This window comes from Heterodontus francisci, chromosome 13, assembly GCF_036365525.1.
Source record: "Heterodontus francisci isolate sHetFra1 chromosome 13, sHetFra1.hap1, whole genome shotgun sequence".
NCBI lineage: Eukaryota > Metazoa > Chordata > Chondrichthyes > Heterodontiformes > Heterodontidae > Heterodontus > Heterodontus francisci.
Genome location: NC_090383.1, coordinates 101,948,122 through 101,972,167, shown reverse-complemented (window position 1 = coordinate 101,972,167; position 24,046 = coordinate 101,948,122).

The window sequence follows — 24,046 nt, the reverse complement described above, 5'->3', positions numbered from 1 at the left end:
TCGTGAGTCTAGTTTCTTCATGCTTGGGGTATGAAACTTAACAGCTATCATTGTTTTCCACCATCCCCCCTGCCCTTTTCGCCCCTTTCCCCAGGAATCATAGATGCTAAATCGTCAGATATATTGCTATATCGTGTCCATTTCCTACTCTTTACACTCACAGGGAGGGCAGCACATCCTGATATTATACACCAGCTTCCTTCTTACCAAGGCAGTTCCCATTTTGCATCTCAGATGAATAGAAGTATCTCAGAGGCATGAAGCTGTGAAGAAGAAGGAAAGTTTTGGAGACATGGGGACAATGTTTTATGTGTATGTAATTAAAACAGGTGATAATGAATTATTCAATTAAAATAAAATTCGAGAAAGTGGGCTGCTGATTCATTGTCACCCATTTTACACTATCACGCAAAGTCAAAGTCAATAGTGTGTAGTTGTGAGGAATTGTCAAGAAAATGGCTCCACATTCTCGCACTCAAAATTGTCAAAATCTGTTAGCACTACCTTCTGATTTTCCATATCTCTACTCAATTTAATATTACCTCAGAACATGTAATGTGTCTTGAGAAATGTTGCAATAGCTATTGTCTTGTGCTAAAGGTCTCCTCCTCTCTTTGATATGACAGCAATTGAAACGTGTCTAAAAAATAGAAAGAAAAATACTGCAGTCTAAACTATTCAGTCAGTTGTCATTGCTAGTTCATAATTGCTAGTCAATATCTTCTACTGGAACAGTGCATATCAAATTGCAGTTACGTTCCAGTTGCCCAGTATCTCTGTGAGACAAGATAGAAGGAAGAAAAAAAGAACATTTCAAATAAATCCATTCCAATCTTCTCAATATCACAGAACAAAAAGTCTTGATAATATTTTGTTGAAAAATTATATATCACTGTTTTCTCTTCCCTTTCCCTCCCCACCCCCACCACCCCCCCCCCCCCCCCCCCCCACCCCACCATCCCCACCGAACCCTACTTTATTTCATTTCATAGTCTGTGGAATCATAAAGCTGCAGGTCATCTTATGGGATTAGATTCAAAAATTGGTTTATGAGTACAAATTGCTGCTGAACGAACAGTACAGAAGAAAACATCATGCAGCCACTGAACAAGGAACTGTATGGATGTTTGCTGGGGACATGGCGAAGGCTTTAACAAATGAGAAGCTCTGGCAAAGTGTGCCTTCAATTTAGATAAAACACAAATTAGTTCACTTTGCCATGTTCTTCAATGATCTGAAATATTCACAATGCACCATCGCGTAGGCACTTTTTTTAACTAACCTACCTTTTTATGCAGTGGGCTGTTTCTGGCTTGGATAATTTTTCTATTTGAAATGTTTGAAGTTTTCCCTATATGTAGTCTGAAAGGCCTCACTGAGTGAAGGTGTTTTTCATTATGGAAGAACATATATCTTTTCTGGGCCATTTCTTTATTTTTTTAATTTAGAGATACCGCACTGAAACAGGCCCTTTGGCCCACCAAGTCTGTGCTGACCAACAACCACCCATTTATACTAATCCTACATTAATCCCATATTCCCTACCACATCCCCACCATTCTCCTACCACCTACCTACACTAGGGGCAATTTACAATGGCCAATTTACCTATGAACCTGCAAGTCTTTGACTGTGGGAGGAAACCGGAGCACCTTGCGGAAACCCACGCAGTCACAGGGTGAACTTGCAAACTCCGCACAGGCTGTACCCAGAACTGAACCCAGGTCACTGGAGCTGTGAGGCTGCGGTGCTAGCCACTGTGCCGCCCTTATGTTATTACGTGAGAGAGGCGGGATATCCGGGGCAGTGAGGGACCTTTTGTCAGCTGTGTAGCAGGTGCTGCGGCCCTATTTAAAGCTCCCCGGCTCCTGCTTCCTGATAGCTGCCAAAGAAATACTTACCTCACTGTTAAAGAGTGCGGCTGCTGTCAATCTGTCAGCAAAGCAGAAAGTGCTGGAGACACTCAGCAGGTCAGGCACCATCTGTGGAGAGAGAAGCAGAGTTAACTTTCAGGTGGTAATATACGGTGGGGCCTTCTTGACATCTGGGGTTGAGGCGGGACTCTCCTGGAGAATTTTACGGGGCCCCCCCCCCACCCACCCGCCACGACACCCAACATCGAGGGTCTGGTAAAATTCAGCCCAAGAACACAGGAATAAGAAAAATGTTCAGTTTAGCCACCTTTCCTCTCTCCACATCTCATTACCTTTTAGCAAAATAGGAATGGACATACTTGTGTTTTGAATGCTTTGTAACGGTCAGTGTACATTGCACTATGCAGTAGTCAATTCAATAAATCAACAGCTCCAAATGTGAAGAAGTTATTTCTTGTGCTAAATTAGCTAGTAGCTTTCTCAATTCACATTTTCTGGGATTTTTGCTCTGGTGTTGTACAGATTACCTTGCCACATGCATCTTATTTATTTCTCGTTAAAATTTATATTATTATTAAAAAATTGAAATAGAGAAAGAACTTGCATTAATATAGGACCTTTCATGACTTCTGGAGCTCACAAAGCACTTCACAATCAACAAAGTACTTTTGAAATGTAGCCACTGTTGCAATATAGGGCAACACAGCAGGCAACATGTGCACAGCAGGATTCCAGAAAACAGCAATGAGATAATGTCCAGATAATCTGTTACAGTGATGTTGGTTGAGGAATAAGTATGAAATAATTGAAATGAATGACACCAGAAGAACTCCCATGCTCTGCTTCAAAAAGTGCCATAGGTTCTTCACATTGACCTGAGAGGGCAGATGGGATCTCTATTTAATGGACCACTTTAAAAAAAAAAGCACTTCCAACAATGCAGGACACTGTCAGTACTGCACTGGAGTGCCAGCCTAGATGATGAGCTGCATTTTAAGAGTCTGCCGCTGAAGTAGGCGGCGGATGTTAAAAAAATGTGGCCCACACGCACGGGCTCTGCGTCATGGAGCTGCCGCGATTTTAAATGCGACAGCTCATTCGCATGGCCATGGCGCCCGCCCTCCGCAGTGACGTCGAGGGGGTGGGTGAGCCGTCACCGGCAATGGTGTCCGGCGCCAATGCACAGGCGCGACGTCGTTTTTAAAGGGCTTACAGCCCTCATAAGACATTTAAAATTTAAAGGCCCAGGTAAGTTACATTTCCACAAAAGTTAAATGACCTTTACATGCAATTTCCCACCCACCTGCCCCTAGTGGCATTTCCAAACATTTGTGCCCTTCACCCCCCCCCACCCCTTCCAGGAATTGGAATATTGAGAATTTGACCTTTCCCCACGACAAAGTTCAGCAACTTTGCCCTTTACCCCTTCCCATCACCCCCCCCGAACAATCCGCATCATTGTTACCCGCTCCCTCCCTCCCATACAGAGAAAAAATCCTCTCCCCCTTCCCACATGTGTCGTGCCACGTTTCCCCGAAGGGGGATTCGAATGAAGATCGGTGCAGCGATTAAGGAGGCGATGGGAGCCTTATTAAATCAGGTGTGTAAATTAGTTTACATATTGAAATGGGGTCCCGTCGCTGAGCGGCAGGGTGGCCGCCACGAGGCCTCGCTGCCACCGATATCAGCACAGGGCCTGTCGCCTTCGGGGTCGGTGGCGGGCCTCCGCTTCACCGATCTACATTGCCCCCACCACCAACGTTCCTGACAGTGGAGGAGCTTTAAAATCCAGCCCAAATTGTTCAAGTCTGTGGTGTGGGGCTTGAATTCACAAGCTTCTGATAGAGGTGGAAGTGGTACCACTTACTATACCAAGACTAACACCTATCTTTGTGTTCTTCCTATTTAGGATCATTTACCTCTCCTTGTAGTTAATTGGTTCATTTTTGTTCTTCTCACGGCCTCTGTGGCCTTTTGCCTTTATGGTGACTATATCTGGAGGTGGTGCTCCACATGGAATCTCACTAATACTTTATAGTCTCAGTAAACCAGCATTGGACTGTACTCCACATTCCCAGCTGGTGGTATGTTTTCCCTAAATCAGCCAGTTTCACATCAGTGCTCAAGGTCACAAGCTTGTTACTTTAAGAACAGCCATCGATAATGTCATGGAGTAACCTGGTAGATAGGAGGAAACACAATGTGGTGGGTCTCCATGCAGATTAAAAAAAAGTTAAATCAAGGGCTGAATTTTCAGGGCCCACCAATGTTGGGAACGGAGGAGGACGGGGCCCAGAGATTATAAGGCCAGCCAGCGTGCTGACATTCTGATTCCATTCCCGATTTCGACCATTTTGGCCAACATGGGTTTGGGGCCCGGTAAGACCGTCGAAGGTGATTCGTTTTCTTAGAGCCTTGTTGAGCAGGGATTAAGGAGGCCAACTGGGATTTTCCCGATGTGATGGGGGAGGGGGTGGGGGAGGTGCCTGGCAGTGGGCGAATCAACTGCCTGGACACAGGCACCCAATGGCAGGCTGGGGTGCCAGCACTCCTGGCAAGTCTACAGGCCCTCCTTGACCGTCTGGGCTGGGTGGGGGTACAGCCAAAAGCTACCCCGTAGATGGGCTCCCCCACCTCCCCACAACACAGTGGTGATCTATCTGCTTTGTGTTACTGACCTTGTACTGCAGCCGGGTGCTTCTCTGAAGATGGAAGGCCTCTGGTTAGTCCTTCAGCTTTGAGAGCCCGCCAGCCCGCCCGCCCGCCATGCTTAATTGGACAGGGAACCTGTCTCCATGCCAGTTCAGGGGTCATCCACATGAAAATCTTGACTTTAATCAGTTTCCCACTGGAGGCAGTTGCGGGACCCGAAAACAGTCCTAACTCCTGTTTTCCACCTCAGTCGGGAAAATTCGGCACCAATTGATTTAAGCAATGTACTTTTTCAGCATAATATAGTGAAGTGTTGGAATAAAATTACTCCCAGGTTTGATTTCTAAGCTGTGTTGAGTGAGCTGAGGCAGTGTTACTGTTGGCTTCCTGAATTCAAGGAATTCCTGATGTGAATACACTCAGGGCGGCACAGTGGCGCAGTGGTTAGCACCGCAGCCTCACAGCTCCAGGGACCCGGGTTCAATTCTGGGTACTGTCTGTGTGGAGTTTGCAAGTTCTCCCTGTGTCTGCGTGGGTTTCCTCCGGGTGCTCCGGTTTCCTCCCACCGCCAAAGACTTGCAGGTGATAGGTAAATTGGCTGTTATAAATTGCCCCTAGTGTAGGTAGGTGGTAGGGCTTATGGGATTACTGTAGGGTTAGTATAAATGGGTGGTTGTTGGTCGGCACAGACTCGGTGGGCCAAAGGGCCTGTTTCAGTGCTGTATCTCTAAATAAAAAATAAATAAATATGGAAACAAGTGAGGGCAGAACTGCTGCGATGACCTAGCAGTAGTAAAGCTTCCTAACTTTCACTATCAAGGTCTATGCATCAATAATGGTCACTTGGGTGAGGTACCAAAGGATGGCCAGGACATCTGAAACCATGCTCCATGAAAGAGGAGGGAGGCAGTGAACTAAACTGGTGAGACCATTCACTTGCTGAAAGCATTCCTTAGCCTTGATGCTTTCTTTGAGGTATTCCCCAAATCCTGTTACATTATGACCTTTCAAACACTGCAATGGATTGAAGTTCCACTGAATGTTATTTTTAGCACACTGGCTAATGTGTGTACTAAATGAGCTGCATTTTAAGAGTCCGCTGCCTAAGTCATTTGCATGGTCACGGCGGCGCTTGCTTCCCGTGATGTTGTGGAGGGGGTGGGCGAGCTGCCGCAGGCAACGACATCAGGTGCCAATGCACAGGCACTGGCGCCATTTTTAAAGGGTTTATAGCCCTCAATGCACATTTAAAATTTAAAGGGCCAGGTAAGTTAAAGTTTTGCAAAATATAATTAATTGACATTCCCATGCATTTTCCCACACCCCCAATGGCATTTCCAAACATTCCTGCCTTTTTCCCTCCCCCGGATATCCAATATTGGGAACTTGACCTCCCCCCCCCCCCCCGCCATTTCCACCCCCCCACCCCAGCCAAAGGTCAACACCATTGTTCTTTATCCCTTCCCATCACCCCCCTCCCGACCAATCCACAATGTTGTCATCCTACTCCCCCCCACTCCCACACAGAGCAAAAAACACCTCTCCCCTCCCCACAGGTGTCATGCCATGTTTCCCCGAATGGGGATTCGAAGCTGCCCGAATGAAGATCGGTGCAGCGATTAAGGAGGCAATGGGACCTTCGTTAAATCAGGTTTGTAAATTGATTTACATATTAAAACGGGGGTCCAATTGCTGAGCAGCGGGGGCGGTTGCCATGAGGCCTCGCCTCCACCGCCGAGATTGGCACAGGGCCTGTCGACGTCGGGGTCGGTGGCGGGCCTGCGCCGTACCGATCTTCATTGCCCCCACCCCGCCACCATTCCCGACGGCAGAGGGACTTTAAAATCCAGCCCAATGTCTCTGCTATTTTACTGGTTTAAATGGACAGAGACTTTAACTTTGCCCAGATATGATTTTACGGAAGAGAGTTAACAGTAGCGAATTTCAACACGCAGGTGTTAACAAATCGATTTTGCTTTTCTTTGTTAATTGAAATGTATCCATTATCCATCAAAGGAGGACAAGGAATACCATGGAGAAAACGATTTATGAAAGCTTGATTTCCTTGTCTTTTATGCCTCTATCTTTTTAGTTTTGATGAACCTCACTTTTTCTTTGATACTCAGAATATATCCAAAAAAAACCTTTTACAATTTCTGCGATTTCTTTTTTCCATGTTTTTCATTGTATCCTGGATGATACTTTTTCAGCAATAGTTATGTATTTTCAAATCACCTTCATTCACCATTTTCCTTACATTTAAAATGTTTTTTAAATTTCCTCTTGTGCTGCGTTAACTGTACCTGTTTGGCCACTTAGAGTTCAGACTTGCTTTCATAGTTCTAATGTTTCTGTGTGATTATATATTTCATTCCTACGTTCATCAGAAAGATTGCAAGTTTGCTGAGTATTTTTCCCCTTGAACATATGTCCTGAATTCTCCCCTTTGGACCCTTGTAGTTTTTTTATTCAGTAGACCTGAACCTGTTGTATTCCATTGGATTTAGGATGTTTACAACATAGGACCCTGTTTGACTCATTGAAGCCTAGATTCCTTAGCTTCTCAAACTGGACAGGATTCTGACTGCGTGCAATGAATGGAGAGGCCCGATGACTAAATTAAATTTATTCTTGGTTCTCGTCAGAATAAATCAGGCGACTTGCAGGAACCAATCAGGCACCCTAATGCAGTTTGCTTCTCAGGGCCTTAAGAATTTCTGCCCACTGGAAGCCTCCTTTTTATTAAAACAAAGTCCTGATCAATACAGCAATGGCCTGAACACCAATGCAAAGCAGATTTGTACCTCTGCACTACTAATTTGGTAATTGCACGCATTTTAGGCCCTTAAAACGGGTGCAACTATGTTAAGTTTAGACCTCATCCCATCTGTGCTGCCCCTTTTAGGGCAGTTTAAAAGCAAATCCCACTGCCATGCTCTCTCTCCATACTCCTATTTCTGCTCTTTTCCTTAAAAACACAATAGTCTCTGCCTCCTTTACTCCTTTGACAATTTACAGTCAGTACTTTAGGTAGCAGTGATTGTCAACTACTGTTTTTTTGACATTTTAGCTTTGGGGCTGGCTCCTGTTGCCTGGCTATCATTTTCGTTCCCCTATCCTCCTCCCCCCATCCCCCTGACAGCATGGATATTAAATCGTCTGCTATATTGCTATGTTGTGTCCATTCTCTGTGTTAGGATTCGACTCGTCACCCTCACAGGAGGGAGGACAGCCATCCTGATATTGTACACTTGCTTCCTACTTATCAAGACAGTTCTTATTTCTGCAACTAGACACTGAGATGAACTGAAGTATCCTGGAGGCATGAAGCTATGATGAAAAGGGATTTGTTTGCAAACATAGGGGGCAATATCGATTCGGAGTGTGTGTCACAGCGAATCATTCATTGGAAATTCAATTCAGTAGAGAAAGCAGGCTGTTGATTTGCTATCTCCACACTCTAACAATTCTTTGTGAGAACATTTCTGCTAAACTCTTTCTTCATTCTTTCACTGCCCATTTTAAATTGATGACCCGCTCATCACTGGCAATCTTTTCTGATTCACCCTATCAAAACTTTTAAAAATGGAAAAAAACATTATTAAAGTCTCTTTCAGCTTTCTTAGCTCTAATAGAAATAAGGCTTGTACATAAAGTCTTTTCAGCATAGCATTAATGTTTCATTCCTGGTATCATTTATTCACTTTATGTCTTCCTGATATATATGGTGGTATCAAGTCTGATGCAGTCACTGCTGGAGTGTATTCCCCTGCCTCGACACTTTTCATCATTATCTTTGACTCACTGCTAAGTTACAGATCAGTCCTAGTCTTTGGTGTAACATATTACAGCATGAAACAGTTCCCCAATAGCCCGTAAACTCACCTTTCCCTGTTAAAAGATTCCATCCCCCATTCCCTTGTAAATTCTAATAAAACAAAACACACATTAAATCACAGCTTGTCACCAAATTAAAATATTTCATACAAAATTTCTTTAACAGTATCATGAAAAAAATCTATATATGCACTTATTTATGTGAATAGACTAAATACATTTTGAGATTTGTATAATATCTATTACAGTGGTAAAGCTCATTGACTTAATTCGAAAACAAATTATAATTCTCAGCAGCATAACTTTCATAGTTCATATGTTCCTTAAAAATAAAATAGATAATTGTGGAAAGATATATTTGGCCCAGATTTTGTAATAATAACAGTGAGACTAACAGTGCTCACCTTTATTAAGGAGTCAATCTAATAGCAAGTACTGCTGCCTACTCAGATTCATCAAGGGGGAGGCATTTCCACTTGCTTGACATCCAACTGGACCACAACAAGAGCTTCCTCCATGTGTGCGCTCGCTTTCCTAGCAGCTGCCATGACTCCTTCATCCTCCGGCAGTCCAGGCTGCTTCAGATCTGCACTCCAACCACCAAAGTGTGTGGATGGATCCTAGGGTAGATAGGTGATCTTGTAAAGAGATGGCTACTCACCCCTCTACAGGAGCCCACGAGCAGGTGCAATTACGGTGGGGTGGTACCCTGCAATACCCTCCTGCAAAGGTCTCAGTCATTGTGGTGGTCTGCTGCATTCTCCATAACATGGTCCATCAGAGAGGTTTGGACCTTGAGGTCCGTGAGGACCTGGAAGGAGACAGTTCATTGGGGGAGGTGAGAGAGGAGGAAGTGGAGGCAGAGGGAGATGGCACCGAACAGAGAGGTGCCCGTACTGCACAACAAGGTTGTTAGGAAAGTGCTTCTATTTTAAATTTTTTTTTGAGGACTCGTGGTTGAAGATTGTAGAGATGGATTCATCTGGGACGGAAGTGATTCCATAGATTTTTTTAAAGAAGGGCATTAGAAGGACTTGAGCTTTCTGTTTAAAAGCAACATTTACTGGATGTCACATGTCTTAACTTGTTACGAACAGGTAAGAAAACGGTCTAGGGTTCATTCTCAGCCTTCACCTGTCTTACTGTAACAGGGTTTAATTTTTAAACAAACCGTTTCTTTAGCACCCACCACCCCCCGCACCCCCCCCCCCCCCCCCAATGAATCCTTGTTCACTAACTTCCAATTATAAGGCAAAGAAACTGGCCAAACAGGTTTTCTTAGGTTTAAAGAAAAAGGTTGAACTATATTAAACTTAAACTCTAATTGGTTAACATCTACAGATACGTGATGTGTCCACGCTAGCATACATACATGATACATACATGCAGATAGAGACAGAAAAGAGCAGAAGAAATAAAATGGAAAAGTTTGAGGCAATATCTGAAGATTGTTTTGGTTACCGTTCTTTGAGCTCGCTGTCAAGTCCTTGATTGTAGGTCGTTCTTGCTTTTTGTTGGGGCCCAGGATTCTTCTTAAACCTTGTTCGATGTAAGAGACTTTCCTCTCTTGAAGTTCATTTGTCCTCAGTGGGTCCAGAGGCTTGTGAGAAAGAAATGGAAACAGACAGGAGAGGTCTTCTCACTCCAGGAGCAAACAGTCTTGATCTCATTCAAACTCTTTGTACAAATCAGAAAAACCCAGGTTGCCAAGCAGGCTAGTCATGTGACTAGCTGGTCTGACCATGTCTGTTTGTGGATTCTCTTGTCTTAGCTGACCCTGGAATGTCTCTTCTTACACACAATACCTGGTGCTCAAAGTCCATTGTGGGTTAAATTGGAGCAAGGAACAGCCCCTTTGTCCTTCCAAGCACTGTCTGTTAGTTAAACAGCTGATCTGTTTAACAAGTCATTTTCTTGCTCCAGCAACAAATTAAAATCATTGTTCATATGACAAAATTAATATGTCTCATTCTTGGCATGTGGGGGGTCTGCATGACAAGCTAAATAAACAACCGAAGCCTTGGTGACTAGGGAGAGTTGTTTACAGAGAAATGACATGCCAAGATTTATGGTGGTCTAGAGTTAGTTTCATTTTTGAATACTGTTTTGAGTCAGTTGGGTTTGTCGACTGCTGACAGAAGCACCCAGCTCATCTTTTCTCCACCTCTCTGAGAAACCCTGCAAAATCCAGTGTATGGTAGCTGAAACCCCTGATGCCTCATTTCTCCTGGAAAGCCTGCCAGATTAATTCTCAGCATTGCCTGAAGAGAACTGCACCAAAAAGTTCCAAGTCACAGCCATCTACTCGAATCTGGGATACCAGAATAAAGGGACAACTGATATCATCCATATCTTCTTTTCCTTCAACGATTAACAAGTATTTGTCCAAAGTTTTTTTTTGTCTTTTTTTGTAAAAAGATCTCTGCAGAGAAAACTTTGTTTGTCTATTCTTTAACTGGTATGTGTGTGTCTGGCTAATTTTAAAAGGGAACTTTCATATTTCAATCTGCGTGTTAATGCTTTGCATCTTTACTGGTTAAGTCTTGTTTTATAATAAATTAATAATTTTGTTGTTTATTATAGAAACCTGGTTGGTGGATTTTATTCTGAAATAAAAATAGAGTATATAATTGGCCATGTCGGTAACTGGGTAAACATTTAAATATATGTTGTGACCTGTGGAGAAGTGGAATTAGCAAAAGACAGTGCACTCTTCCCGCCTCGGTCGTAACAAGGTGGCCGGGCACAGCTCGGAGCATGAAGGTCCCTTGAATATCAGGGATCTCCTGATTCAGGAACATTTCAGTTGGGCCCCTCTGACCCAACTTGAGGGGCATGGCATGGAAGGGAGTCTGAGATACCTGCACTAATACGTGCAAGGAAGATGCAGCTGGGAACATCTAATCACTTACTGCCAATGAAGGAAGAATATCTGCCCAGAGGCTTTGACCTCATTGTGAAGGATTCCATCATCTCTTCCACCATCTCATACCACTTTTCCTGTCACGGCAGCAATAAAAGGAGTCCCAGATGTGTAACTTAAAGTGTCATCATTTATACAGTGCAAAGAGAGGAAAACGGTAGACAGAGACAGTTAGAACACAACCCAGTGATCCACTTAGTGCTCGTCATGATGCTGTGGCCTCCTCCTGCCGCCCTCTGGGACCACACTCCTCTCCCTCACGGTCTTCAATATTAGATCCAGGTCGGCATCGATGAAGCAAGGGGCAGCCCTGCCCTGGGTGCCAGGCCTCCTGCTCTCCTGTGACATCTCACTTCCCTCTGGTGCTGTGGAAGGCTTTGGCACAAACTGCAGATTTCTCCATTAGGACAACTGGCAGCTTCAGTGATGTCTGCTGTGGGATGTCTAAATCAGTCCCACCCTGCATCTGACCCGCCTCCATTCCTATCGCCATTGGACTTGAAACCTGTCTCCATATCAAGTAAGGGCTCACCCTTGAGAAATTCTTGATTTTAATCAGTTTCCCACCAGAGGCGGGTTTCTGACCCGAAAATAAATCGAGCCCGTTTCCTGCCTCCGTGGGAAAAATTCAGCCCTCGTATGTCTGGTAAGGATTCTTCAATCTGATTGTTTAAGGAAACACACCGTTGTTTACACAGGTCCTAGATTCCCTGTAGAGTCCCCTGTTTGAGTCTAATAACTGCAAGCCACAGTATAAAAGTGCAAGTGTAATGAACAACTAGTGCCATTCATTCACCGCTGACCGCAAAATCCAAGCTACTATATTTACAATTCTTGCAATTACAATTCTATAATTCCTATGCGCAGCCATGACCTAATTGAATGGTGGAACAGGCTTGAGGGGCTGAATAGCCTACTTATGTTCCTATGTACAGCACTCCTTGTAATTATGCATTACAGCACTGTCCCTTTTAACATTTTGAATGCAAACTTCATTTTTAACTTTTGCCTTTTATGCATTGCCTTGAATAAACACCTTGTCTGATGTCCTACAGTGGCTGACAACAACACAAGAAAACACTGATTTAGACAGCTCTTTCTCACCTGTTTCCATTGCATTTCATGCAATCTGTATCCTTATGCATCAGAAAGTGAAACTTGAGTCATACATCCACTCCTGCCTCTTGCAAAACCTGCATTGATCAGGGTGAACAACTCTGTGATTAAATATTCACTCTTCATTATCCACTAAAGGAAAACTGGAATTAAAGAGCCAATTCCCTAGTGTTATCCTTGGAAAATGGTGCCCAACCAGACAGGGTGAGGCCCATTGATCGTGAAGATAGCTCTCAGTGCACTCAATATTAAGCTCCTGATTCAATGGCAATAGTAGGCTTTTTTTTTGGAGACCCCATCATAGGCATGTGCTAGCCTTAATGGGTAAATAATTGGTCCAATGACGAATCTTTGTACTTTGAATTTCCCATCCCAACAAGTGTACATGGAAAATTGCACAAGGAGTATATTAAACTATTTAAATGAGGCCACCTTGTCAAATTAGATGGGGTCGGTTGACAAGAAACCAGCACGGATGCACAAAGGAACACTGAGAATGCAAGTCATTTTCAGCTCTTAAATCTCCTGAACTTCATGAACAACATTGTCACTGATGTTAATCACAATGGACCCCACCCCTGAGACGGGCTGGAGGTGGGGTGGCCCATAGAGTTGTGACTGGAGGCAGTGGGCGGAGGGTCCATCGCCATCCCGTCACAACGCAATTTTATCAGGGGTGGGATAGGCCAATGATGGCCTTTCCGCCTAGAGGCCAATTGAGGCCCTTAAGTTGCCTATAACCAGGATTTAACCAGCGGTGGCTGGGGCCACCCCCATGCGGGGAGGTCACCCAGTAAAGCAAGGTGACCTCCTGCAGGCTTGGGCGGAGGGGGCCCTCCTCGATGGGCAATCTGGGAAAAACTCCACATATGTTACCCCCTCTCCTCCTGCACTAAATGGCCACCCTGCACACCCACCCACCCCTTACCAGGATCTGCCTCCCTTACCATGTGCCTGGGCTACAGCAGTGGCCACCATTCTCAGTAGGGCTGCTGATACTATTAAGCTGGCCACCCTGTGATTGGCTGGCAGCTGTTGGAAGTGGGAACCCCATCTTTAAAGGGATGGGGATCCCGATGGCAGGCACTTAAATGCCTGAGCGCTGTTAGATTGCACCAGGGGAGCTTTGAAAGACCGAGGCAGGCCTCCCCCTGCCTTTTTGGCCCACGCAACAAAATTCAGCCTGATAGTGCATTTTCATCCATAGCGATTACTTCGGGAACTTGCTTTCTTCTCACGTTCTCTCAGATCATTACCACCATGGTTTCTGCAGTCCACACAGATGATTGATGGACCTCCTAGTTGTATATTCTTTATACAATTCCATGTTGTATTTGATCGCGTCTTTTCTCCCCTTTTGCATATTTTCCAACTATCAGACTTTGTCAGAATTTTGAAACAATGTTCAAATATTACTGCCCCTTCCTTTAATTTCAAACTTCCTCGGCTACTCTCAATACAAGAAGATTACACACTTTTCCTCGTTATATCTAATATCAAGTTGTTGGAGTTTTATTTCAATCATTCCAATTTCATGATTTGCAAATGTGAGAGATCCATTTATTACCCCATCTGACCTGCTCTGGTAATAGTCAGTCATATCTTGTACAAAATGTCTGCAGCAGCGTCATGTTGCTCACTTTATTTGACTCTCATTTTATATTTTATTGGAATACAATCATTCATCACAAAGTGAAGAGGATAATGGGGCTCATATACACACTGCAATGAGATAACTGTTGTTTTCAGAAACCTTGTGATTATTTAAGAACACATTTCTATGTTTCCACTTTGCGGAAAACTTACATCAGCCAGCAGGTTGGGAAAACATTTCTTATCTTGCTTCTCATCAATTGTGGTGTATTGTGTTCCATTCACTTACCTCATGTCTATCACTAACATGCTGCATTTCTCCTTTGTGTCTTCATTCTTTATTAAATTCAATTATTTTAGGTCAATAAGAGGAATCACCATGTTTCTCTCCATCTTCTTCAATGTCACATAAAAACACTTGTTTATTTGATCTTTCTTTTGCAAATTTATTTTGGCAATCTCTCTCTTCCTCTTTTCTCTATGCACTTGAGTAAGAAATTGACCATCTATCACTTCCATTCTGTATATTAAACAGAGACATTCTTTATCAAGCATTAACTACAACTGAGATTATTAATGTCTACTCCAATTTACTTCCATATTCACCATAAAAGTCACTGCAACTATTCAGAAATCATATTAGCAAAAACAGTAACTCTTCTTAACTCCTCTTCATTTATCATTCAGTTAAGAAAAGGACATTTAGCTTCAATAAATGCAATACATTGTGCCTTCCCTGTTCCTCTGTCTCCATCAATGAGCAGATTCAAACATGTTCTGTGCTGCTTGCTGAAGATCCTTCATTGCCTCCTTCACCAGTCAAATCTTTCTCTCTGATACTTCCACTCACTGACAATGATGCATAATCCTCAATTTGAAAACCATCTTCATTTTCAGGAAATAGTACAGCGGAGTTGGGGGTTAGGGAGTGGTTGCAATGATCAGGAGCAGCAGTTGGGTAAATATATTTTATAAACTTACCTTTTTGGTTCTGGCCTGCAGCAATTCCATTAAAGGCTGCCTGTTATGTTGCATGTAGAACTGGTTTCCTGATTGCAGGCGCTGCAGTACTGTAGTGGGAGCATCAAACAGGCATTAGGCCCTTGATGTATATACGCTGATTTTTTTTTTGGCCTGTGCCACTTCTTGACAACCCTAATGTAGGCTTTGGAGGCCGTTTAGTGCCCAAATAATGGGTACTGTACTGCTGAATTTCTAGGCACTGTCTTAACCACTGAGCCTTTAGATCTCTCTGCCATTGTCTGAAAGAAGGGAAATCAGAGTTATACAGGTAAGTGTTAATGGAAGAAAGCCAAAAGATAAAACTCAATTGTGGCTGAGAAATCAAGGCGATAAGTGGTCTCCCATTTACTTGCTGACAGATCAATAAATCATGTAATATGTCCTTCTGGAAAAAGATGGACAGGAAATTTAAATTTAACATCTCTGTGTGCAATGCTTAATGATGGTAAACTGTATGAGATGCATGTTGTAGTGATACAGCAGTACAGTGGCAGTACACTACATATTCTTATGCTATGTCCTAAATATATTGAGTTTCAATTTGCATTTTAAATATGAGGCCTGACATTGCAAAATATTTCAGAATAAATGAGTGTAATATTTTGCTACAATGAATTGAAATTCATGTGTAAAGCAGCGATGGAATCTAAATTGGGCTTTCAGAATTTTCTGTATATAAACTGTAGTTCATCATTTTAATTGGATAGCAATAGAAATACAAAAGACATAATGCAGGTTACTATTCAGACTTTTAAAAATGTTATCTTATATTTCTGCAGGGTAAGCTAAATGTTAATGAAGATGCAAAGTGATGATCACCAATAATAGCTTTGGTTGTAGCAAACTGTTGCTGTTGTATGTTGCTATGTATCGGTGTGTATCTGACACATATCCTGTTTATATTGGCTGCAAGCTCTTGAAGCCCACCAATGATTGCAGGTATTGTTCCGTTCCAAAAATGGGAAGCAGTAATTTGCAAAAGACAGTTTATGTGAGGTAGGAGCTCTAATTAAATGCATCCATGCAGTTTAAAATACATGCCTTGGTTTTATTTCATGGGGTGTGGGCCTCACTGGCAAGGCCAATATTTATTATCCTTGGGAAGGTGGAGGTGAGCCACTTTCTTGAACCCCTGCAGTTCATGTGGTGTAGGTACACCCACAGTGTTGTTAGAGAGGGTGCTCCAGTATTCTGGACCAGCAACAGTGAAGGAATGGCCATATAGTTCCAAGTCAGGATGGTGTGTAACTTGGCTTTGTAGAAAAATTCAAAAACTAGAACGTTAGATTATTCCAATGGAGTTTACCAATAAAGCCTTATTACTTAAAGATTATCCACATTGCAGGACAATATAATGTGATTGCAAATGCTTTATCTAGAAGCTAACTTTGTTTTGAGTTATCTAAGTGATACAAAGCAGAACTCTATTAGCTACAAGAAAAGAGTGAATGTCAGTGTGAAAGTGTGTTTTAAAATTTTTCATCTTATATTTTTCCACGCTTTGTAATGAAACACATTTAAAAATGACGTTTCATTCCTCCAAGGATGGAGGTGTTACGAAAGTGCCTCTGTGTTTTGTTAAATGTATTTTTGAGGATTAATTTTTGAAAGATTGAAGAAATGTGAAACATTGGGGTTTCAAAGAGGGTCATGTAAAGGCCACTTGACTTTGAAAAACAGTCCCTGGAAATGTTTTTTAAAAGGGTCTTGTGAGGAAAACAAGCCTTTCCGGGAAACTACCTGACTTCCAACAACAACAACAACAACAAGCCTTTCTGGGAAACCACCTAACTTCTAGCTCAATAAACAACAGAGAACTTTGGACAGCTGGAGAAGTTGTTTACAAAGAAGTGACAAGTCAAGATTGATGGAGGTCAAAAGGTTGATCTCCTATTGTCGATTTTGCTTTTGAATTCTTTGAGTTGCAGTTGAATTGTATAAAAAGGGAGAGAACGTCTAAGGAGAGAAGAGAATTCCGAAGGAAGGAGAGAAGACCACAACCCAACTCAGTTTTCCAGCACCTCTCGAAAAGACCCTGAGAAGTCCACTGTGTCAACTCATCTTGTCTCCTGTCTTTGAAGAAAAGCCTGTGAAATTAATTCTCAACACTGCCTGAAAAGAACTCTTCTAAAAGATCTACGTGTACTTGGAGGCCAGACTGTATGCCAGTTTTGGAACACAACATATGCCATCTGCTGTTACTTCAAGAATGAGCAAGTATTCAGCCCAAGTGTATTTCTTTCTGTAATAGAGCTCTAAGAACAAAAATCCCTTTATTTTTCCAGTTAACCAGGGTTTGTGAGTGTGAGGGGCTAAGGTAAAAAGAAATCTTTAATACTTCAGTCTCTATGTTTATGCTTTACATCATTACTGGTTAAGACTTGTTTCATAATCTGATAATTTTGTTGTTTATTAAAGAAACCCGGCTGGTGTGTTTTATTCTGGGACAAGAATAGAGTCTATGATTGATTGTATCAGTATGTGGGAAAAAATTTCAATATATGTTGTGACCCGTGGAGAAGTGGAACTAGAATAAACAGTGTACTCCTCCCATCTTGGTCATAATAAGACTGGTGAACCAAATGGGTTTTTATGCCAATCTAGTAGTTTCATGGTCACCATTATTGTTACTAGTTCTTTATTTCATATTTAATAAATTAACTGAATTTAAATTCTCCAGCTGCCATGGTGGGATTTGAACCCATATCTCCAGATCCAGGGGTGGCTCTGTTAATTAATGATAATATTAGCACATTAGAAAGGGATGACCTAAGTTCAGGAAACCAGGATGTAGAAGTGGTTTGGGTGGAGATGAGAAATGATAAAGGCAAGAAGTCACTCATGGTGTACAGGCCCCCAAACAGGAACTGCACTGTAGGACAGAGTATAAAGGAAGAAATAATGGAAGCTTGTCAGAAAGGTATGGCGATAATCATGGGGGATTTTAATCTTCATAAATGCTGAAAAAAATCAGATGGGCAAAGGTATCCTAGATGAGGAGTTCATAGAATGCTTTGGGGATAGTTTCTTAGACCAGCACGCTTGGGAGCCAACCAGTGAGCAGGCTATACTAGGCCTGGTATTGTGCAATGAGATAGGATTAATTGATGACCTCATAGTGAAGATGCCCCTAGGTAGCAGCGATCATAATATGATTGAATTTGACATTCAGTTTGAGGGAGAGAAGAGTGGGTCCAAGACTAGTATTTTAAATTTAAATAAGCGCAAGTATGAGAGCATGAAAGCAGAGCTAGCAAAAGTGAACTATCAAAGTAGGTTAAGGGATAGGTCAATAGAGATGCAATGGCAGACATTTAAAGGGATATTTCAGAATACACGGAATAGATATATTCCAATAAGAAAGAAAAATTCCAAGGTGGGGTGAGGGGGGAACCCACTATCCATGGTTAACTAAAAATATAGATAGTATCAAATTGAAAGAAAAAGCATATAATTGCACAAAGATTGGTGGCAGGTCAGAAGATTGGACAGAATATAAAAAACAGCAAAAAATGACTAAAAGATTGATAAGGAAGGGAAAAATTAGAGTATGAGAGAAAGCTGGCTAGAAATATAAAAACAGATAGTAAGAGATTCTATAGATATTTTTAAAAGAAAAGAGTTAAAAAAGTGAATGTTGGTCCTATAGAAAGTGAGGCTGGGGAATTAATAAAGGAAAATAAGCAGATGGCAGATGAATTGAACAGGTATTTTGCATCAGTCTTCACTATAGAGGATACAAATAACATCCCAGAAATAGCTGTAAATCAGGAAATGGAAGCGAGGGAGGAACTCAAGAAAATTACAATCACCAGGGAAGTTGTACTGAGCAAATTGTTGGAGCTGCAGGCTGACAAGTCCCCATGTCTTGATGGACTTCATCCTAGGGTCCTAAAAGAAATGGCTAGTGAGATAGTTGATGCATTAGTTTTAATTTTCCAAAATTCCCTAGAATCGGGGAAAGTTCCATTAGATTGGAAAATAACAAATGTAACTCCTTTATTCAAAAAGGGAGGCAGACAGAAAGTAGGAAACTACAGACCAGTTAGCTTAACATCTGTCTGAGGGAAAATGTTAGAAGCTATTATTAAAGATGTTATAGCAGGGCACTTAGAAAAATCCAAGGTAATCAGGCAGAGTCAACATAGTTTTGTGAAAGGGAAATCATGTTTAATGAATTTCTTGGAGTTCTTTGAAGAAATAACTTGTGTTGTGGATAAAGGGGAACCGGCGGATGTGCTGCACTTAGATTTCCGGAAGGCATTTGATAAGGTGTCACATCAAAGGTTATTGCAGAAAATAAAAGTTCATGGTCTAGGGGGCAACAAAATGGCATGGATAGAAGATTGGCTAGCTAACAGGAAACAGAGAGCAGGCATAAATGGGTCATTTTTATGGTTGGCAAGATGTAATGAGTGGTGTGTCGCAGGGATCTGTGCTGGGACCCCAACTTTATACAATTTATATAAATGACTTGGATGAAGGGGTCAAAGGTATGGTTGCTAAATTTGCTGATGCTACAAAGACAGGTAGAAAAGTAAGTTTTGAAGATGACATAAAGAGGCTACAAAGGGATATAGATAGGTTAAGTGTGTGGGCAAAGATCTGGCAAATGTATTACAATGTGGGAAAATGTGAAATTGTCCATTTTAGCAGGAAGAATAAAAAAGAAGCTTATTATCTAAATGGTGAGAGATTGCAGAGCTCTGAGGTGCAGAGGGAGCTGGGTGTCCTAGTGCATGAATCGCAAAAGGTTAGTATGCAGGTACAGCAAGTAATTAGGAAAGTTAATAGAATGTTATTTATTGCGAGGGAATTGAATACAAAAGTAGGGAGGTTATACTTCAGTTATACAGGGCATTGGTGAGACCACATCTGGAGTACTGTGTACAGTATTGGTCTCCTTATTTAAGGAAGGATGTAAATGCATTGGAAGCAGTACCGAGAAGGTTTACTGGACTAATACTTGGAATGGGCAGGTAGTCTTATGAGGAAAGGTCAGACAGGCTAGGCTTGTATCCACTGGGGTTTAGAAGAGTAAGAGGTGACATGATTGAAACATATAAGATCCTGAGGGGTCTTGATAGGGTGGATGTGGCGAGGATTTTCTCCTTGTGGGAGAATCTAGAACTAGGGGTCGTCCATTTAAGACAGAGATGAGGAGAAATGTTTTCTCTCAGAGGTTCTTTGGAACTCTCTTCCTCAAAAGGCAGTGGAAGCAGAGTCTTTTAAATATTTTTAAGGCAGAGGTAAATAGATTCTTGATAAGCAAGTGGGTGAAAGGTTATTGGGGGTAGGCAGGAATGTGTCAAGTCGAGGTTACAATCAGATCAACTATGATCTTATTGAATGGTGGAGCAGATTCGAGGGGCCGAGTGGCCTACTCCTGCTCCTAATTTGTATGTTTGTATCATGAGTCCAGGGTTCTAGATTACCAATCTAGTAACATAAGCGCTATGCAATCATACCTGCAAAACCAGCCATCACAGGATTTTTTTATTTGATGTGTTCTTTTGAAATGTTTTCTATAATCCTCCCTCTTCTGGGTCTTCTTAGCTCTGCACTGTTGCACACCAGAGAACACTGTTATGACCTGGTGTGAAAGGGGTCTGTTACTGTCTTCCCCTTGGCTTATTGTAACAGGGTTTAATTTTAAACACTCTGTGTTTTGAGCTCACGCTGTGTGAATCCTTGTTCACAGCTTTCCAATTATAAGGCAAAGAAATGAGCACAAGGAGGCTTTCTTTGGTTTAAAGGAGAAAAGTGAAATTTATTAAATATTAAACTTGAAATCTAATATGGTTAACGCCTATGGATATATGACGCGCCCATGCTATCATGCACATGCGATACACACTTACAAATAGGGACAGAAAAGAGCAGAAGAAATTAAAAATGGAGAGGTTTGAGGCAGTCTCTAAAGGGGGTTTCTTGTTACTGTTTCTGTGTTTCCAGCTCACTGTAGAGTTCTTGATTGTAGACAGCTCTTACTTTTTGTTGGGGCCCAGTATTCTCCTTTAACCTTGTCCACTGTAGGAGACTTTTCTTACTTGGGGTTCATATGTCTTCAATGGTTTCCAAAGCTGGTGAGAGCGAGATGAGAGCAGACAGAGGAGAGGGGTTCTCAGTCCAGGAGCTACAGCCTTCTGATTTTAAAATTCTGTTGGAAGCTCAAATTCAAAAAACACCAAGTCAGTCAGTCATGTGACCAAACTGGCCCGACTACGTCTAAGATGCGGTTAACCTGGAATGCTTCAATGTCTGGCAATCAAAAGTCCATTGTGGATTAAAATTGGAGCAGGGAATAGCTCCTTTCCAGCCAAAGTCTCCAATTGATTTTTAAAGCAAGTTCTTTCTTCACCATCAGCAGTTTAAAATCAATGTTCATGTGGCAAAATTAATTTTCCTTATTCTTGGCAGGTGGGGGGGATTGCCTGACAGCACATACAGTTAAACAGTGGAATATTCCTTCTACCTATGGGGAAACCGTTATCAGAAAGAAAGCAAATTTGTGTTTATACAGCGCCTTTCATGACCTCAGACTGAATGTTCAGCAAAGCATTCACCCAATCTGAATTTGGTCTCCCAATATAATGGAGACTGCGGCATGAGCAGGAAATACAGCATGCAAGCATGGCCTTAAGCTTCCACTCACTTGCTGTTTTCATTCTCTGCTCCACCCACACTCTGACCTCTCTGTCCTTGGCTTACTCTGTTCCAGTGAAGCTCAGTGGAATTCAAGGAACAGCACCTCATCTTTTGATTACTTTACACCCTTATGGATTCAACATCAAGTCCAACAATTTAAGATCATAACCGCTGCTCCCATTTTCTTCAGACTGTAGTTTACTGATAATGATCCTGCTATTGCCATTTACGTTTCCTCTCGACCCATCTTTTTGTTTCTTTACTTGTCCTGTTACCATCTGTTTTACTTGCACCATCATCTGTTTCGTCATTTAATCTCTCCTGCCTTCCATCCTATCACAGACCTTCTCTTTTGTTCTTGTCTCTTTTCCCCTCCCCACTTCCCCCGCCTCTGTACTTGCTTAAGACCTGTTACATCTGTAACCTTTTCCAGGCCTGATGACGGGTCACAGACATGAAATGTTAATTCCGTTTCTTTCTACACAGCTGCTGCCTGACCTGAGTATTTCCAGCATTTTCTGTTTATATGTCAGATTTCTGGCATCCACTGTATTTTGCCTTTTGGATATTTCAGATTGCAGCCTAATAAGTGTGCTGATAGTGTGTGTGTGTGTGTCTGTATGTGTAAAGCTTTCCAAAACTGATTGTCTAATATTCACATATGAAGAATGCCATTTTGGCGAGATACTGGAGGATGCCTTGGGCCTATGCAACTAATTTCAATTAAGATTCAATACTTTTAGAGAATGAGCAAGATGGTAGATAAATGAGGGGAAAAGCAAAATGTAATTGTCCCTAATAGAGTGACAGATTTGAATAATTCTAACTCCTTTTCCAGCTGATTGCTTTTGATTTACAGTCATGAAAGTAGGAGGGACACACAATTGTCACAATCCCAATCTGGCACTGCCACTGGACACAAATGACTGCTACAGCTGTCATTTCTAGCCATGTGGAGAGGTCCATATCAATCCATAGGGTGCGATTCTAATTTAATCAAAACCCATTCACTTACACAGATTCATCCCATAGTCTGAACTCTGTACAACACAATGTATACATTTTCTATGAGTGATATAATTTCCTTGCAAAAAGTAAAAATCATGTTAAGCATTACAGAGTCTAGTTTTATTCCTGGGATGAGAAGGGGCTGGATTTTATGCAGCCAATGGGGGTCCCAACGCCGAGCCAAAAAGGTGAGGGGAACCCCGCTTGGCCATTTGGGGCTTCCCCAACTGCATTTTACGGTGCTCGGGCAATTAACTGCCCAGTACTGGGATTGCCCGTCCCTTTAAGGATGGGGATCCTGTCTCCAACAGCTGCTGGCCAATCAGAAGGCTGGCAGCTTAGCAACGCCACCAGGAGCAGTGGCCTCTGCTGGAACTGCAGCAGGCCCCAGACCAGGAGCAGCCATGAAGCCCAGGACTGCAGATAAGTGGGGGTGAGCTCACTGGGGCCAGTCAGCGGGTAGTTGAGGACAATGGGATGGGTGGTGGCACAGGGGCCCTCCTTGGCCCACCCAACACCCAACACAGAGGCCACCTGGAGTTACTGGGCGGCTTCCTCCCGTGGCACCCTCACCACCCTCCCCTCACCACCCCCCACCGCCGCTGGTAAATGTAATTTTACTTTGGTTCCTTTGGTATATGACCTATTGTAAGATTCACAGGACTGCAAGTAATATCCAAAGAAAACATGGATTTTTATTATAACATCTAGGCATCTAGGTATCTAACTTTTTGCATACAGGTACTTAAGTATTCAATTTTTGATAGTTGAATATAGGGTTCAGGCAAATATTGACTTTATACACAATCATTCTTTATTCAGTTTATTGGTTTAATGTAAAACCTCGAAGTTTTTAATCATTCTCGGTCTAAATGTGCACGTCTCATTCATTAGGAAATTAGAAATTGCTTCTCCATGAGGCAAGTTCCATTAGCCTACTGGTCACTTAATTGTCATGATTTATATATAGCTACCACATGAGCACATCTACACACATCTTACTCTGTCAGGCTACACCCACAACTCCCTGGTCATGTGTGACGTGACATCACTTCCTCCGGTGACCTTCACTTACAGGCTCTTAAGTTGGTCCCACTTTTACATCCCCCTTTATTCCAAAGATAAAAACATATGTACAATATACAATGATATTGTGATTTGGACTAAGTATACAAGATTAAAACAAAAACGTTACTTACAAGTTAGCAAGTTTAACACTCTCTAAACCGTAGAGGAGGTTTGCTTATTCGTCCTGATCTTGTTATCGTAAACCTCTTCCCAGAGCTGAGCTCCTCTTGATGACTCCTCTGAGACTCTGGTGACTCAGGACTCTGGTTAGTGTGTTCTTCCTCTGTGCTCATAGCCTCTGTAT